Below are 9,167 nucleotides of genomic sequence, written 5' to 3'. Positions count from 1 at the left end.
AGAGAGAGAGAGAGAATAGGAGATGAAGAGGGTGAGAAAGAGAGGATAGAGAGATCTGAAAGAACGTATCAAAAAAAAAACAAGAGATCTGAAAGAATAGAGGGTGCATCAGTCTTTTGCGCCTCATTTAAGTCGTCACGTGGGACGCACATGGTCAAATTAACGGAGACTTGACGGAAATAAACCGCAGGTACGACATAGATATTAAAAATTGAGTCTGGGTACTTCTTTGATAACTTTGCAAGTTCAGGTACCATATTGTCAGTCACGCAAGAATTCAGACACTGTTGGTGTAAAAAATCCTATAATCAAAACTGGTAGCCAACTTTCTGATGACTTGTACTAGTTCCAGGATGGATCAACTCAGACATTAACTGCATCAATCACAAATTTGGAGGCTAACTCTACGTCAAACTTAGTAAAAATCTGCTCCTTAGCTTTGAGTAAAGTACCTCACAATGCCACAAATTCAGCAAGTGGAACTGAGGATATTCCAATAAGATTAGCGATCGTTGAAACTGGTCTTCCATTGGCATCTTTAATGATAATGTCAGAGGCAGATGATCTCTTAAAACTGGGCCATCATAATTAAATTTAACAAAAGAGCACGAATATGCATTCTAATATTAAGTGAAATAAAGGTTTTCATATTGCACCTTAATTAGTAACTCTTTCATTAAGATTAGTTTGAGCTCAAGTCATCGAATTGTTGTTGCCATAGTTGTTGATAGAGGTTTCCTGTCACTCCCTGTTCCTAGCATCGATGGGTTTTAAGCATCGGACGCCAATTCCGAGGTGTGAGTGTTACAAAGCGGAACGTAAACAAAAATACTATCTTCTAGGCTCGTCCAACCCTTTCCCGGCTCGGTCAAACCCTAAATACTCCTCTGCAAAAAATATTTGAGATGGGTGGGTGAGCAAAACCACGCGCTCAGTGAGTAGACCAATGTAATATACCTATAAAGCCATGTCATTTTACACACGCTATAAAATACGTATATCGTATATATACACATCAAGTCACGCAATTCATCACATCGCACAATCCCTTATTGAATATCCTTCAATTTAGTGATCCCCACGGGAACCTAATGACCTTCAAGTCCTATACCACCGTATGTCACATTCTTACTTCGGCATAACCAATCAAGAAATTCACATGTTCCATGACTAGTCAAACTATGGATCTAACACATAATTATATATAAACTGCACATATTTCGCAAATAGACATGCTTCACTTTGAAATAGAAAGATATTTCATAAAAAGATCAAATCATGTTTTTCGACTATTTTGATAGCAAATAATAATATTTGAAACATATTATACAAATCCACTCACCTTGATAGCATCGAAACCCCACAACAAATATCGATCGTAAACCGAGCCTCCTGAAACAAGCCATCTAAGAATCACAGTTGGATCTAACTCAAACCTCAAGGATAGAAAGAGGGCATCGATCCGAACCCGTAGCACTTTGCGGATTCAGAATCAGAGATACAAATCAAAAGTTATGATCCACCGAAGTTTAGTCGCAAATCTAGAGAGAGAAAATTGATGTGAGAGAGTAGAGAGAGAAAGTCAGATAGTAAAGGCTGAACTCCAATTTATAAGGAGAGAGGACCAATCAAAAGGTGACAAGTGTCAAAAACAAAGGCTTCCACAAACACGCTTCTTCCACTTGTCAAATTCTCACCAAAACTTGTCTCTCTATTTGACAAATGTCATAATGACTCATATGTTGAATCTGATACGTTTTGGCTGCTTTCCTTGGTCACTAAGAGCAACTCCAACCATGTTGTCAAAAGTTATTGTCAAATTTAAATTTTGACATGTCACATGTCAAAATTTAAATTTTACATATCTTGGCTAATCTCATCTCTAATGAAGATGTCAGACTTGAATTTAATTTAACATTTATCAAAATCAATAATGAAGAGTAGCGATGAGAATTTGAGGATGCTTGCTACTGAATACTGAAGAGTAGTGCTACTGCAAAAGTTCAAAAAAATGGTAAGATCAAGCATGAACATCAAGTGGAGCTAATATCTGAACTTTGATGCAGTTGTAAAAGAATACAGTTGTAGTACTACTCATCACACTAGTCCAAACACAAATTGCATTAATGCACAACAACTCACAACTCACATATAACATACATTCAATAGAAGTACATCCAACAGAAGTACCACTTGCATTATGCACAGCAAGCTGAAGTACATAATGCATTATGCACAACAACTCACAACTCACATATTGCATTAATTCAATAGAAATACATTCAAACCAGTTCAATATGACACAACAACATTCAAAACATCAAACTGTGAGAAATAACAACATTCCTTAAATAAAAGATAACAAGGTCAGTATAAAATGAAGAAACCAAAAGGAACACATTGTGCTCTAAACATTACATTGGCTAACAAAGAAACACCAAATGGAAAAACATCAATCAAAAGATAAGATAGTCTTCGTACTTCTAGTTGTCACCCTGTAAAATCTTCATTTGTAGTTTGGAATAGTATGCCTTTTCCTCATGGTTCATCTTAGAAGTATCCATAGACATTATTCTCATATCTGCTTCAAACTTCCTATTATCAGCCTCTAGTTTTCTAACCCTCAATTTCTTTTTATCAACTTCAACTTTCTCGTTCATAATAGCTAGTTTCTTTTCATCTTTTTATTTTATTTTTTTTTTTTTCTCTAGATGCAGTTTTTCAATTAGAACCAACTGATCACTTGTTTCTTTCAGCTTTCTTTTCTCAGTTTTCTTACTTGGTGGTCTAGCTACTGGATTGCAAATGTTAATTTCTTCCTTAATGTCTATATCACTGCCTATAGTTGAAGATGTTGAGATCTTACTGTTTTTGTCAGTCCAGCTCTTGATTTAGTTATATCCACTTTAGTTGGTGCCTCAGCAAAATCTAAGCATGATCAAGGTTCCACTTACACTCTTCTTATGCTTCAAATAATTTTTTTGTATCTGCAATCTGAATATAATAGAATGTGAGTAATATCAGTAATAACTTTGAATAGCTGAAAACTAAGTAATGGCTGCAAAAATAGTTTCACTTGTCTTGTTCATTCTTGCCGCTTTCATTTCTTCTATTTATAGCAGCTACACATCCTGAATACTTATTCACCAGCCTTTGTATTTTTCTCCATCGTTGGCTCAGCATTAGTTGTGAACGATCATTATCAAAAGTTTTGTACTCATGATAGTAATCGTGTATCATTCCCTAATAAGTTTGAAGTTTCTGCTCGTTACCTTGAATAGGATCCAAACCAGTGTTCAACCAAGCACTGACAAGGAATCGATCCTCGTCTGTGTTAAAGCTTGGACCTCTTGCAAGCCTTTTGTAAGCTATTTGAGAGGATTCGTCAACAAATTCATGCTCTGAGTTTTGTGTAGAAAAACTAAAATATTAAGAATCCATAACTATGCACCAATAAGAAGAAGAGAAAGTATATATGCACAGAAAACAATTAAGATAATAAGATATATAGGGGAGACAAAAGAAGTGTTAGATGGGAAACTGATGAAAATTTAATACATAGATACTTATTATAGGTACAATTACTAATGAAGTTTGTTAAGGAACAACTACACATTTTAATTTAGTTGCTGGTAGAAAGACAATTGAATAGCAAGTACAATTACAACTGCACCATAACTATGCACCATTACTCAGACTACTACATTGGCAAAGTACTCAAATTACCAATTAAGTAGTCTTCATACCTGCCAACCAACATCTACATATTGGTTCTAGCCACATGAAGTTGCCACAGATGCTCAAAAAGGTCAGCTTGCAGCATAGAATGTGTTCCTTGATCCCTAATAGCCAAATAATTGCTAATAAATTATTCAAACTCAATTATGTGATTACGTGAAACTAGCAGATCTTCCAATTGCTCATCTAGTTTAACATACTACCTTGCGAGAATTTCATGATCATCGACTGCAATGCATTCGGCACGTTCATCTTCAATGATCATATTGTACATTATAACACATGCTTTCATGATCTTTTAAAGAGTTTCACGATCCTAAAAATGAGCAGGTCCCTTCACAATTGCAAAACGTGCTTGAAGCACACCAAAAGCTGTTTCTACATCTTTTCAGCATCCCTCTTGAGCTTTAGCAAAATTCTTTGCTTTCTCTCCTTGTGGACATGTAATGGTTTTGACGAAAGTGGACCATGATGGATATATGCCATTAGCCAAATAATATCCCATTTTATAGTCTTGATAATTTACCCTAAAATTGATCGGAGGAGCTCGGCCTTCATGGAGGTCGGCGAATAAAGGTGAATGCTCCAACATATTGATATCATTGTGGGAACCAGATAAACCAAAAAATGAATGTCATATGCAAAGATCCTTTGATGCAACAGCTTCCAGAATTAAAGAAGGTTCAAAATGATCTCCACGAGAAAACATACCTTTCCAAGCAAAACTGGACAATTCTTCCACTTCCAATACATAAAATTGATACTACCAAGCATTCCTCGAAACCCACGACTCTCACCAATTGATAACAATCAGCAAATATCTTCAGCAGTGGGTCTTCTCAAGTATTGAGCGCTAAAAACATCAATAACCGCTTGGACAAACCTTCTCAAAGCTTCAATTGCAGTGTTTTCACTGATTCTAATATAGTCATCAACAACGTCTGCCCCAACTCCATAGGCGAGCTTTCTCATCACAGCTGTACACTTTTGTAGAGAAGACAATCCAAGGCGGCTAGCCTCATCTCTTTTTTAGACAAAGTAGGAGTCATGATCTGTTACCCCATCTACAATTTCGAAGAAACAGAGCTCGATGCATCTGAAACCTTATCCGAAATATATCTTCTCCATAAATTAGATTTTTAGAAAAGTAATCGTTGAATAGTCTTTGGTGTCCTTGAAGACGTCCCTATAAAGAAAAGATGAAGGAGAGATGAGAATTGGGTTATGGTGATAGACGAGAACTGGATTTCTGAAGGGGAAAAGAGAACGAACGATGACGGAGGTGACAAAAATTATTTTTTTAATAAATGACTCTTCTCCCAGGCTGTGTCAAATTTGATAACCTTTTTCCTATAGCCAAATTCACGTAGGAATTGACTCCTTTATTGGAGAGCCCATTGGGCTGTCAAAAGTAGTTGTTGGGCAACCAACAAGGATTTGATTCTTTTGTTGGAGTTGCTCTAAGTAACAGCCTTTTGACCAATGGGAAGCTGCCACATCTACATTTCGGATAAGTTTCAATGAAACTTTAAAAAGTCGAAAAATTCACCGAAAAATGCCACGAACTCGTGAGGACGTCTAGTTTCTATTACATTTCCATATCTGCCAACAAGTGGTAATCATTTTTGCAAATATTCAGAGACATTAAGGTAACCATCTTCCCAATCAATTGGGGAAGCAGTGAAAAGATTTGAAACTAGTAGTAAAATCACACTAACATGAAAGATGGTTCACTACTTCCTTATCATTGTTACAAATGGGACATAACTTATCATTGATAAAGCCAAATTTAGAGAGTCTATCTAGTCTCGAGTCAATATAGTAGTATAATAACACAGTTGAGCTAGCTATATAGTAGTAATAATGACGCAATTTGAGAAAGCGACTGTGGTTTTGGCTGTACACCATCACCCATTCACCCAATAGGCTAATGAAGCTATGAAGCTTGCTTGAGCTCCAAACAATCGCTAGGTTTGAGAAAGAGAACATGACGTGGTTTGCTTCTCTGCTTCTTCAACCAAAACATATCATTTACCCTGCTGCAAGCCTAGGGAACATGTCTATGAAAGAGAGGGGTTGTTGTAAACACTAGTGGCTTTTTAGAACCATTATGAATCATTCGGATTAATTGTTTTTCTTTTTTTTTTTCTTTTTTTTCTTTTTGAGAAAGGTAATAAGATCTGAAATTACAATCATGGGAGCCATCAGTGGTAGACATAACATCCCCACACTTCTCCCTACCTAACAAAAACGGTTACAGTGGACAAGAACCAAAATGAGTTCAACTATTACCTAACCTATTCCAGAAGCCTTGATACATCTTTATGGTCAACCTAAAAAAGAAACAACCTCTTCAAACACTATATGCCAAAATTACCAGCATATATGCACATGTAACCTCCCCATTACATTGATCTCTAAAAATGACACCATAAACATGGTACACCAATGACACGACTCCGACACTAACCTACCAAAACCCTATATCCTCGCTCAAAGAGGAGGCCAAAACCCCCGCTCAGAGCAGAGGGACAACAACCAAACCAAAACAACAAAAAACCCTAAACCTAGGCCCATAAAAGCCCAGGCCCAAACCATATCCAGTGGATCTCCAAAAGCAAGCCACCTGTAATACCCTAGATTTTCATATCATTTTTTCTTGTATTATTCCCTTAATTTATGAAGGATTATTTATGGAAATTCTTTGGTTTATGCGAAGTTGAAGTTTCGGGAGTTTATTTAAGGTGCTTTGACTTTAAGAGGCCAAAAGTTGACTTTATTTTTCATAAGTTATATTCGAAAACTTCCTTCATGAAAGTTGTAGAGTTTGTCGATATGAGTTTGTAGACATGCGGCACGCCTAAAACGGATGTCGTATGAGAAAGTTATGGTCAGAGGAAGTTTGTTTCCGGGTTTGAAAAGAGTACAAGTAGAAAAATGTGTGTGGGATGTTTTTGGAAACTCTAAAAACAAGTCAGCCTCTCTTTTTTTTCTCTCTTCCCTCTCTTTTCTCTCTCTTCTCCCTCTTCCTCTCCCGAGGACCAAACTTTCGCCGGAGCTAGCTCCACCGTCCGGCCACCATTTGGACCGCCGCCGGTCCCGTTCGACTCCCACAAGTGCTCTCTTCAAGGTTGGGCAGCTGTTGCTCGGTGTGGCACGCCGGAATCAGAGCCTTGTTGCCGGAAAGAGGGCTGCTGTGTCTCTGGTCGGACTCGCCGTTTCCGGCGGCGACGAGGGGCATCCTTAGGTGAGTCTTGATCCTCTCCTCCTTCTAGTGGTGGCTAGGCATAGATTGAAGCAATTTTTTGTGGTTTTGAGGCCGGTTTTGTAGGTTTTGTAGTTTGATTTTCAGGTTACTGTGCGGGGCAGTTTCCGGCCGATTTCGGCCAAAATTGGTCGAAGTCTCAGGTATGAAAGTTGTTCCCCTTGCTTCAAGCTTCAACTTTGCTGTTGAGAGTTTTCTCAAATTCGGAACTTTGTGGAGGCGCGTGGGGCCCACTCGCCACCGCCGCCTGTGGCGGCGTGTGGCAACGCGTCCGGCAATGTTCGTGGCTTAGGTTGCTGTGTTTTAACTAGCTCTTATTGTTGTGAGCTTGTTGAGATGTAGAATCCCTAGGTTGTGAGCAAGGTTTGCATGTTAGAATTTTAAGTGGGATATTAGGCTTGGTGGAGGTTTGAGTTAGGATTTGAGGATTAGAGGCAGCCATTTTAAGTCTCTAAGTTCAACGACTTTGGAAAGTTGTCCTCCTTTGAACTAAGGGTTAGTTAAGGGTATTGTGATAACCTATAGTATTTTAGTTATTAAGGTTTTAATTGTGTTATTTTTAGGTGATATTGTGAAGTTGTGTTTGGTTGCTATTGTCGGTTGTGGAAATTGCAACGGGATAATTAGGTGAGTAAATCTCACCAAGGTTCACTTTTGAACCTATTGTTATTATGGTCATATGATGATAATGATGATGATGATGGATTTAATAATATGGTTTTAATTGTTTTTAAAAATATATGAGCTTAATCGCTAACGGCTCATAGGTAAGATAAAACAAGTTTTCTTTATATGCTATTTTGAGATTCATGTGATCATAATTTTATTGATTATTGATATATTATTCTTGTAGAATATCTATATTTTGTTCATATAAATATATCCATGTGTAAGGATATAAATTATGATGTGATATTGTGTTGTTGAGAATAATGATGTGATATTGTGTTGTTGAGGATAATGATGTGATATTGTGATTGTTGGATAAATAGCTAAACCAGGTTCCAAGCCTTTATTTGGGTGATTGGTTGCGGTTAAGATGTTATTTATCATTTTTGTGTTTGATATTAGACAGTCAAACCGGGTTTCAAGCCTTTGGCCGGGTGATTGGTTGCGGTTAGGAATAGAGATCTAGTCAGTCTGTCAGTGTAGGGCATGGGAGATACTGTATGGTATCTGAGACCCATGAGTACACATTTTGTTGTTGTAGGTCATGAGGGGTATTTATTAATATCTGGGACTCATGAGTACATGTTAATTGAGATAGCGTTGAAATTGTGGTTTTAATTATTGATATAAATTACTCTTGTGTTATAATGGGTTGTTGGAGGTGTTGTGTTTATTTTGACAATTATTCATACGGGCTTTTTAGCTTACCGGGTTTGTTGTTTACAACCTGGTGCACCAATTCTTGGTGTAGGGGTTAGATCTGCAGGTGAGGATCAGCAGGGTTGAGGCAGAGGCTTAGTGGCAGGGTTTTGCTGTACTCTGTATATTTTTATATTTGGGTTAGATAGTATTAAACTCATGTGAGTGTTTCATTTTCTTGACCTTTAAGTTTATGTAAACAAGGAAATGTAATATTTAACTCAGTGTTGAGTTGGGTGAATTACATTTCCGCATTAAATTTTAGTTTCCTGTGAAGTTTGTTTTTGAAACAGGTTATGGGATTATAATATTTTAGGATATATCATGCCAAAATTTTTGAAAAATTATCTTTTGAAAATTAGGGTGTGACACCACCAAAGGCCCAACCCAAGCAAGGACGGTGCATCTTGGAGCAGAATCGCCGCCACGAATGTTGACGCTAGCCGCCGGCAAAGAGCATCACCATCACGACCCATTGCAGGGAGGCAACCTATACAACCCATCCTCCGAGATCTCACCAGAACGAAGCAAGTCAGCCTCGACCTAGGTCACCGCAGGATAAGCAAAGAAACTAAAACCCTAAAACATTTTTCTTCATGTTTTTACAAAGCAGACTCAACCATGAAATGCTTATCCCCGAATTAATTGTTTGTCTAAGTCTAAACATTGTGGATTAGCTTTACGTTTGATGACAAAGTGGTCCAATCTATATCTTCCTACTTTCCGTTTAATTTGGTCTGATCTCTATGTTTTTTGTTAAAGAAATATATATATATATATATATATATATATATAG

At 37.4% G+C, this 9,167-nt stretch overlaps 1 protein-coding gene and 1 pseudogene across 2 annotated transcripts in view; one reads left to right on the top strand and one right to left on the bottom strand.

Annotated features, from left to right (window-relative positions):
- LOC101309536 (putative hydrolase C777.06c-like) overlaps window positions 1-709 on the bottom strand; it is a 5,571-nt gene extending 4,862 nt beyond the window's left edge. Inside the window, exons 1-2 of the mRNA XM_004297518.1 lie at window positions 657-709; window positions 453-574 (exon numbers count right to left, since the gene is read on the bottom strand). The gene's annotated coding sequence lies outside the window, so the exon portion shown is untranslated. The remainder of the gene's footprint in view (window positions 1-452; window positions 575-656) is intronic.
- The window catches only part of LOC101295621, an 880,650-nt pseudogene that overhangs the window by 233,885 nt on the left and 637,598 nt on the right, over window positions 1-9,167 (top strand). The window lies entirely within an intron of this gene.

The sequence above is a fragment of the Fragaria vesca genome, linkage group LG4 (genome assembly GCF_000184155.1).
Source record: "Fragaria vesca subsp. vesca linkage group LG4, FraVesHawaii_1.0, whole genome shotgun sequence".
Lineage (NCBI taxonomy): Eukaryota > Viridiplantae > Streptophyta > Magnoliopsida > Rosales > Rosaceae > Fragaria > Fragaria vesca.
Note: the sequence above shows the minus strand (reverse complement) of the source record. Positions and strands in the feature narration are given on the sequence as shown.